Source organism: Amblyomma mixtum, chromosome 3 (assembly GCF_055824585.1).
Source record: "Amblyomma mixtum isolate Tamu chromosome 3, ASM5582458v1, whole genome shotgun sequence".
Lineage (NCBI taxonomy): Eukaryota > Metazoa > Arthropoda > Arachnida > Ixodida > Ixodidae > Amblyomma > Amblyomma mixtum.
In genome coordinates this window covers 375,306,641-375,316,646 of record NC_143014.1, presented here as the reverse complement: position 1 = coordinate 375,316,646, position 10,006 = coordinate 375,306,641, and the positions used below count along the sequence as shown (strand labels likewise).

The window sequence follows — 10,006 nt, the reverse complement described above, 5'->3', positions numbered from 1 at the left end:
TCGCCGCACAGAAGCCAACGACCCTTTGGGCTTGGTCGGCCCGCGGCAAACCACGAGGTTCGCGATTGCATGGCGTCAAGGTTCCTTCTTGCCTTCGTGTGTTTCTGTGGGTTGCGCACGGTCACATGGTGAGAGCGGAGCCTATGAAGAGGCTAGAGCCCCATTGCACGCTCGACCAGCTACCGGATTCCCCAGCTAGGCTCCTGGGGAATATCAACGGTATTGAACCGGCAATCTGTAGTGTGTCACAATGCTTCTTTTGTGACTCTGATGTGATTAGGAAGATAGCAGGGGATAAGGCAGCAACATATAGAGCTGAAGGACATAGATAACATGAGGGATACTGGAGAGGTCTTCATCTTGCAATGGATTGAGTTCGGCTAATGTTATGGCTTCAGATGTTTCCGAAGATGAAAACAATATACCTAGAAAAGACATGCTTCCTTGAACAAGCTTTACTCATGAGCAATGAAGACTATGAGATAGGAGACGGTTGCAAATGACAGCATTTTAGTGGCAAAAAAAAAACACGTTCTCAATCATCAATATTTGACTCTTAAGGTCACATGTACATCAGGCACATCTTTTAGTGTGCTGCAAGAACAGTGCTATGCATATAATGAATTCTAGATAATTCACATTGTTTGGTCAGCATGTCATACTGCTTTACAATTTCTTATGACTATCGTAACAGAACTCTGTATGTACCTAATGCAAGCCAGTACTGGCAGCATTAATGTATTAGTTCATACGACTGGTGAGCAATTTGTACCGGGCGTGTTGCATTATGGTAGGATAATAAGTAAAGAAATTTTATTTGCATCGCAAAGATATGTGTAGGCTGGGACAAAAAGCCAACAGTTTTCACTTGAGGGAGCTTGAGCCCCTTACAAATCACATGTATATGCAATCAGCAAATGAACTAAAAATTACATACATAACACAGAGCAGAAGAGAGAAATACAAGTGTCAAATGCAATCACATATGAGAACTGTTGACGAATGTTCGTTAATAGGCACAGCACATGTTTCCGTACTAAAGAAAACCTCTAAAGCGAAATGCACATCTCACATATTAACACTAGGGAAATACAAAGACACTTACAAAATGTACTCTCATAGAATTCGGACACTAGACGTTTGGATTGACAAACCTCTAAAAATTAGTTTATTAATCGCTAGGCTGCATGACTTATCTTTTGAAGGCCAAGTTCTGTAAGGCTAAAACGGGTATTACAATATGCTTGCTTTCAAAACTTATATGACACCGAGTTCGGTTGGAGGGGTGACAGTTGTAGAAAGATATATGGTCACGGTGAGATATGGGGTTTCGTAGTGACAGGTACATTACCCGCAGTCTCGCCGTTTCACTGTGGGCCTTCGGCGCCACTTTTGCGCATGCACGAGGAACCGAGTGACGTCACAGCCACGCAGATGGTGCGCCGCGCAGCTCGCCTCCGACCGAAGGGAGCCGCCGAGTGACGCCAAAGCTGCCGGCGCTGCGCGCCGACGCCGCTCGCCTGCCACCGAGAGAGAGACTGCGCATGTACGTCAAGGAAGGCACCTCAGCTACCATGCATCTCCCTTCCATCGCAGTTAGAAGGGGCGAAGCTTGTGTCGTCCAGCTGCTACAAAGCGGCATAGTTGTCCAGGGAGTCTACGTGGCACCAAACACCTCCGTCAAGGAAACCATCGATGTAGTAGCCACGTTTATACCCACCCGTGGAACAGTGGACGAACTGTGTGTGACACTGTGGCACTTTAACAGGCCCCAGGACTCCTTTAATTAGCACTCATATAAAAGATAGGTTCGACTTGGACTTGGCCAGTGATCCCAGAATGCAGACCATGCACTGGGACTCAACCATAGATTTGGCATACCAAAGACTAACCGAGAAGTCACAGTACTGTGTCGGAGCCATCGAGACGGCATCGTATCACTTTACCGATCACCGGGCCGTCTTTCTGGCAGTCAATACAGTTCAATAACACGTGCCGCCTTCACCACATGTCTCGTCTTTAATGTCTAACACGTAGCCATGATGATAAGCAAAACAACTAGACGTAACCAGAGATATTACCTCTCGCTACGTATATCCTGGCATTGCTGAGCGAAGCCACTGCCAATTTTTTGACAGGCATAAAATCATATGACATCGATATAAAGAACAGTAAGATCAGCGCTGTTTTCGTCTGTCTGTTAGTCTATTGTGCCTGTCTGTGTTCGCGCTGTTCGATGAAGAACAGTTACATAGCTATAACTTAAAACGTCCTCAGGACACGTTTTAGATTTGTTACCAAAGAAGGTATCATAGAGGTAATTTATAGTTATCATAAAAATTATTTAGGAACATTTACACACCTAAGATTGTTATCACCCGGAGCCTGAGAGATAAGAGCTGAGGCATGGAATAGAATGCCATGTTTGTTTCGATGAACCATATAATATGAACGAATATCTACTCTATATTGTCACGACCAGAGGAGCCGTGAAGGTAGACGTCGGGAAGAACCCAAGACCGGGAGCCTTCTTTTAATTATGGAGCCAGCTTCCACGACACAGAATTGAACAGTAGAGATGGCCGGCCTCACCACAGTGGTAGGAGAGCGGGCGTTGATCCGGAGTGCGCCAGAGGTCAGTCTTCCGCGGTGCCTGGCGCCGATCCGCCCAGTAAGGAGTCGGCTGGGCAGAGTGCACCGCGACCAATGGTGCGGTGTAAGGCGAAGGCCCAGGAGATGGGGCCGCGCGGCGCACGACGTCCGCGTACGTGACTCGCTGTACAGGAGTCGGAACGGCGCGGGATCGTATGGGGTCGGTTGCGGCGCCGGCACAGCTGCAGCGTCTTGTGCTCTGAGTGCCTGTCGGACTTCCCCGCGGATGACGCTGGTGACGGAATCGACGCGAGGGGCAAAGGTGGCTTGAAGGTGCTGCAGCTCCTCGCGGACCACGGAACGGATGAGTTCGCGAAGGGAGTCCGGATTCGTCCTGGGATCATGGTCGAACCGGTCCAACGTTGATAGAGTCGACGTTTGGCGCAGTTGCCGGTCGTACTGATGGGATCTTTGCTGCAGCAATTTCTCCATGTGCACGGCGTCGGCCAGGAATTCCGCGACGGTGTTGGGCGGGTTCCGCACGAGGCCGGAAAAGAGCTGGTCTTTTACGCCGCGCATCAGGTGCCGCAGCTTTTTTTCTTCAGGCATGGCCGGATCGGCGCGATGACAAAGACGCTTCACATCCTCGACGTACATGGCAACACCCTCATTGGGAAGCTGAATTCGAGTGGACAGTGCACGCTCTGCGCTATCCCGGCGGTCGCTGTGGGCGTACGTACTCAGGAGCTGACGTCGAAAGTCCGGCCTCGTAGAGAAAGTAGTCTCATGGTTTTCGAACCACGTTCGTGCAGAGTCTTCAAAGCTGAAGTAAACGTTACGCAGCTTTGTAGCGTCGTCCCAGCAGTTAAAGGTCGCGACCCGTTCGTATTGAGCCAACCAGTCTTCGACATCTTCAAACAAGTCGCCGTGAAAGGGCTTAGGCGTGCGTGGAGTCTGAAGGGTGAGATAGGTGGGGCTGGCTGCAGGGACAGTCGTAGGCAGGGCGGGCAGTGACGTCGCCATGAGTGGAGTGGTAGTTGAAGGCGCGCTGACAATAAAAAGGGCCTCGGGGGACAGGCCGCGGATCCTCCGGCTGGCAGGATGGACAGGGGTGGTCACAAGAGGCGGACGCGTCGAGTCGTCCTCAGGAGTAGGGAGCATCGCCCGCACCTCCACCAGTGTCACGACCAGAGGAGCAGTGAAGGTAGACGTCGGGAAGAACCCAAGACCGGGAGCCTTCTTTTAATTATGGAGCCAGCTTCCACGACACAGAACAGAACAGTGCGCCACGAGAGTCCACCGCCGCTTCGTCGTCGTCTTCGACTCAGCGCGGTGGCCGCGCGGCGCGTTAGGCGCGTGGCAATATACACTAGATGGCTCCAGTTCACATTAACTGTGGCAGCCATTAGACCCACTGCTTTCAATTTTCCGGCAGGTGACAATCAATAGACGCATGCTTACGTGTCATGGACTTTCGGTGCTTTCAGATTCGTCTATCTGATACTCTGTGGTTTGTTGAGGTAGCAATTGGACATATTGCCTCTGATGTAATATGCGTTTGTACACTACAGTTTGTTGCTAAACAAGTGCGCTGGATGAGAATGGCTGGCACGTACGGATTAAAAAGCATATCTTTTGTGTGTCCCTATCGGAAATCTCACCTAGAACCATACCGGAAACGTAGTGTATGGTTAGTGGCTATAGCGGAAGAATAGTGGTTTCTTGGTAGCTAGGGTGGAAAAGAAGTGGATTCTTGGTGTCTATAGCGGCAAAATAGTGGTATGGTCATGGATACTGGCATGCTGTATATACCATCATGATAGTGGTATCGGCGGCCATGGTGATTTCTAGCATAAGCTAGGGGTCCACATAATGGATTTTAAGTGGAATATTCTGGCTTCGTGCCAACCGTGATGGCAGCAGCTGCTGCAGAAACTTCATTCGTGGCGGATGCTGGCACAGTACTGGCAGTGTCGACGGTAAGGTGTGAGCTATGGTGTCATGTGTTCGTCGAGCTTTCAAGGTATACACCTGCGCGGTTATCGGAGGTCTGACGGCTAGGCTGAGTTTTTCCGCATTTTTAAGGATTGGGCACTGCATGGCATTGTGCTTGATCCCCACTGTGCAGTATCAACGTTTTTAGGGGGATCCGTCACGGGCTGACGGGCCCGGACGGGGTGCGCGTGGGAGCGACGCCCCACACGCGAAACGCGGTGCACTCGGTTACCTCGGAAAGCGCGATTTCAACGAGCACGGCAGGCACACATTGGTCAAGAGTACCGCTGGCAGGCCCGTCGTGGCACTGAGCGAAGAGCCAAGGACTACGAACATATGTGCGCTCGAAAGCATTCACGCCATCATACAAAGGCGACCGGCCGACCAGTCCCTGAAGGCCTCGAGGGCGGTCTCCAGGCAGTACTAGCACGTTTCAAGCGGTCTTGGAGGCGAGAGTGCTGGCGAACTCGTGAATAACACTACCGCAGCGACGGCTACGTCCACGAGTTCGGCGCACCGCAGCGAACGGCGCGGCTGCAGCCGCGACGCTAGCGCGAATTTTACGTCGAAAACGAAACAAGAACCTTCAATTTTAGTTCAGTAAATTAAATTACGACTATTTTATACCGACATAAACATTGTATATTTTTAAGAAAGCACTGCAGCAACACTGCGGCCGTTTTCATGCAAGGTGAACCATTTACTCTGCTTACAGGTAGAATTAAACGCTCCGCGCAGTCTATCAATTTGCTTGCAATGCCATCCCGAGAATGAAAAGCAGGAGCCGTGCGAAAGCCTCACCGCATGCCTAACCACGCCCCCACTCAGCGCGAAGCACTTTAAAAGCTCGCAAACGCGCCTTTGGCGCAGCAGTGGATACCACTGTCAGCTGGTACGTCTCCTTTTAAGGCTGTCTACCCCGTCCTTTTATTGCGCAAACATACGTTGAGTAATCGTTCGAAGATAACTGCGATGGGTAAAGACAAAAAGTATGTATGCAAAGTTTTCTAGTGCAGTACCGTGTGATAAGCACTATCAGCAGGAAAAGTTTAAATATGCATGGAGCATAAAAACAACTCTAATTTACTTTTTTTCTGCAGAATACAGCTTAACACCCACTTAGAAATCGACCTCGAAAAGCGCGATCTGACAAGCTAATACCATGTATCGAAAAAAAAATATATACTGCATTTCCAGGTTTCGGAAAGTAAAATTTTTGAAAATAATCCACTGATCAATTTTCTTTTCTTGATGATAACGCCTCAGAGAATAGCTGCCAGCAGTAGCCGCCCTCAGGTAAAGAAAATTTATTAGAAAAATGAAGTGTTATACACTGTTATTTACTACGCTACAGTGTGTGCATCTAATATTATAAACACTCTACAAATTTTGCATTTATCTAGAGCATGTATAAAGACATGAAGGACAGATTTGCTTCAAAAATGTATTCTATAGTACACTGTATATATAAATGAAAAGCACAAAGTAAAAATTATGCAGGACAGTCCGCAGAGTCTGTCCCCTTCAAAGGCAAAAGTGAAAATATGCGTTAAGTTTACAGTATTTACAGCTTTTACTATACAGATCCCAAGAAAAGGGAAAAAAATGGCATGAAGTAAGGATGCAGCTGGACAGAATTTCAGCTGCATCCATTTTTAGGTATTGTTTCGCATACTTTCTACACATAAGCACCAAGCAGCACACGTGAATCCTACTGCACTAGGATATGCATAACTTTTATTATACATTCACTTGCATAAACTACACATTCCAGTAAATCTCTGCAGATATTTTCAACATGTAGTTAACATCATCATTTATTGCCCCTTAAGGGACCCTAGGTGGGGTATTCCATAATGGGGAGCAAAAAGAACAGAAGGACATTATGGTTACATAGCAAAAGAAGGCAAGCAAATTATTACATGGCATTACAAAAGGGTGAAGCAAACATACATAGGTACACATTGGCCATGCGGCAATTCAAGCAAGATCAAAAAGGGTGTACATAATACGAATAAGGGTAACTCAGAAAAAAATGTTAATAATAAGTGCATTTGTGGTACATGAGGAGTAGAAGCCAATGTGTGTTTGTTATTTACAGCTAATGACAAATATGCAGGGTCTAAGAGTAGATTCATGAATTTATTCGCATAGTATTCAGTTGCTACGGGCTCTCGCAGCTAACTGCATCGTTCTATGGTTGATGGCAAGAAAGACTAATTAAAGGCATTACGGACCTATGTAAATGCTGCGAACTTAAGATGTTGAAAAGCTGGCACAATTTTTTGTTGGGTGGAAGTAGGAATGTGTTGTGCAAGTAAGGGAAATTGTAGCCGGCATTTCCACATCGTGTAATGCAGCACTTTGCCAACCAGGTTTATTCCAACCCGCAGCTAGAGATGTGCCCCAAGCAAACAGCCCAAGTGATGACGATGAGTATACACAGGAGAGAAAGATGAAGTGGTTTAGAATATGCCCAGACCATGGAAGTCTGCTAGCCACTGTTATTCCTAGGTACAGGTACAACTCTGCTTGTGTTACGGCTATAAGCTTAAAGAATTGTGATAATCTAGGTTATTACGTTTGCGGGCTTTACGAGCTTTATGACCTAAGCATGTGAGCAGAGGCTCGAACCCAGTTGCAGCTAATCTCAATCCCTTTCTATTCTATTTGGCAAGTCGCAAATAAATGTATTTTCCTCCTGCAAAAATTCAATGAAAAGGCAGCAGTCGGCCACTTCCTCCGGCAGTACCACAGTAAGTGCTCTGCCAGATGATACAAAGCACTCTTTGATGTGCGATGGGGCAGCAGCAGTGTCTGCAATGATTATTGGTCTGTACATCAAGACGCAAGTTTTGGCCTCTAGTAGCAATATTTTTTCGATGCGCTCGTATGAGCCACTGCATGTTTTGATGAATGTTGAGTCAGAACGGGATGGTCGCTTGTATGCAATGCTGTGGAAGACCTGCTTTGCTTGTACAAAGCGCTCGTACTGAAGCACTTTGAATGTTCTCATGCCTAAGCGATTATTCACAGCATCCTGCTCTTCAATACTTAGAGCAACTTCTTCTCCCTTGCCTAAAAGGCACAACTTGCCAACATGCGTAGCCTTCTGTAAACGAGGATACCCAAAGGTCCCCATGCAAAACTCTTTCTCTTAGAGACACAGCAAGCTGCTGCTCACCACCTTGTGCAGTTGTTGAAGCATAATAATGCGTTCAACAATTTGCAGAGGGATGCCATTAGCAGCCGACACCTGCCGAACTATGTGCCCATTTCCACTTTCAAAAACAAAAGCAGAATGTGCCCATAATGGCCCAAGTGACCGGGCACAGTTGGCCAAATGAAGTAGCACATGAACATTGAATGTCAAGCTGGCAACCCCATACAAACTCTTGCACTGAACGACGAAACTCTCCAGAAGCAGCTCTGAAATAAAAATAAATAAATATTAGGTGAATTTGGGAGCCATTAAAAATTTCCTCAACAAACGCAGCCAAGGTGTTGTAAATCCACCTCAGTGGGAGATTTTTTTCTTCATGCTTTATATGCCAAAGTTCATCGAAAACAAGCAGTTCCATGTTCAGGAACATGAAATCTCTCTATTACAGAAAAAGCAGACTATAAGAGTGTATGACACTAGCTGTTAAGCAAAAATCACTAACCAATTTACCACATCACAACTTCTAACAGACAAGCAAAGGATAATGTTTCAGGAGTGCCGTAGTCAACTACAAGAATAGCACAAAAACAGTGCTATATACCTAACATGGCAAATATTATGACGTCAGAGAATATAAAAGCCACTATAAAAAAGAGGAAAAAGGGTACAAGACGGCGCGATTTACTTTTGCAATATTTGGTAATCAACCGGTTTGTACCCTCTGTAAATATTTTAGAACCACAGTTCACAAAATTAACCATACCAAATGTACTATGCAGGAAAAGCATTTCTGATTGTAAATAATATTTCGAAATGCTTTGCAGACAGTTGTGCAAGACTACAAAAAGGTCAAAACCTTACATGGTTAATAAATTACATGGTTATCTCAGATACTTCACAGCTATGCTATATTCAACAATTACACCTGTAATAAGTTACCTGCTTTGGCAATTTCAGACAGAGTGAGTTCCTCTCGCAGAAGGATGTGGAGAGCCTCTGAAAGTTTGCAGAGGTGCTTTCAATAGTCATGGTGCAGTATACCGTCTAGGCATGGCGGAGCATAAAACAATATCCACTGCCTCCACTCAAATGCTTTCCAATGTCCTCGTTCTCTGATTGACCGAGGCAGCCTTGTCACACAGTGTGGAGGTTTGATGACCAACAGCCGTGAATCAATGTTTTCAAGTGCAGATGGACGACCTGCAAAATAAATGTGCATACTTTTTTGTGAGCAGAGAGAATAGGCTAGGTGATAATAACCTGTAGTATATAAACATCCCAACAGATGAAAGGAAAAAAAAGGCACAAGCATCGCTGTGCATAATACATAAATATCCGTACATGCATATAACCTTGCTTTTAGCCATTAAAAATAACACGAAATGCTGAATACACTGTACAGTGTATTCATCATTTTGTTTCATGCAGCATGTTTCCCTACACAGCAGTTCCCAGCAGCCGCTGAGCTGAGCCTGTTGATAATAAAATATGCTGCTGCCGTCTTATTTGATCATGGTTTCTCAAAATGCGACAACTAGGAAGGCAGCTTAGTAGTAAATATTAAACGGCTGCAGCTTACTCTTTCACCACATTTTGTACACTATGTAGTGGCGCCATCAACAGTGTCTTCCACTAATCATACTCAGCAAAATCAGAGGCCACATATTATAACACGTGCATGGTCTGCAATTTCTCAGCTCCCATTTCCCCACAATAAGGTGCACATTTGAAAAAGTGATGATAATCAATAATAACTGCAGTGCCACAAAAAGCAGGAATGTTACAGAAACTTTCACCAATCAGTGAATCACAAATGAATCGCATTGTGGGCATTGCCTTACCGACATAGAAGGGTTGACCTGAGTTCGAAGTTGACAAAATTGTCTCGGTCACTTGTCTAGCAACACCAAGCAGTACGGAGTGCATATAATCTGCACTGAACCCATTGACAAGGTCTAGACCTGAAAAAGAAAGAGAGCGCCCAATATCAGTAAAAATACAGCACAATGCCATGAGGTAAAGTACAGGAATGAGCAAAATACTGATATATGTACCAATGAAGTCAAGCATGGTTCTGAAGTTGGATAAAATAAGACAAAATAATACTACAAATCAGGAACAAAAAGAAATTAACATAGTATAAGCACTGTAGAAACTAAATAATAGAAGCAACCAATTTTTGCAATCAGTGTTGCACAGTTTAAGAAAGATGGCAGGAGCCGAGTGCTATTATTTTATAGATGAGGAAAACCATGG

At 45.7% G+C, this 10,006-nt stretch overlaps 1 pseudogene; it reads right to left on the bottom strand.

Moving 5' to 3' along the window:
* Positions 1-7,744: 7,744 nt before the first annotated feature.
* Positions 7,745-9,763, bottom strand: LOC149356829 (uncharacterized; annotated as a pseudogene).
* Between the last annotated feature and the right edge of the window lie 243 nt (positions 9,764-10,006).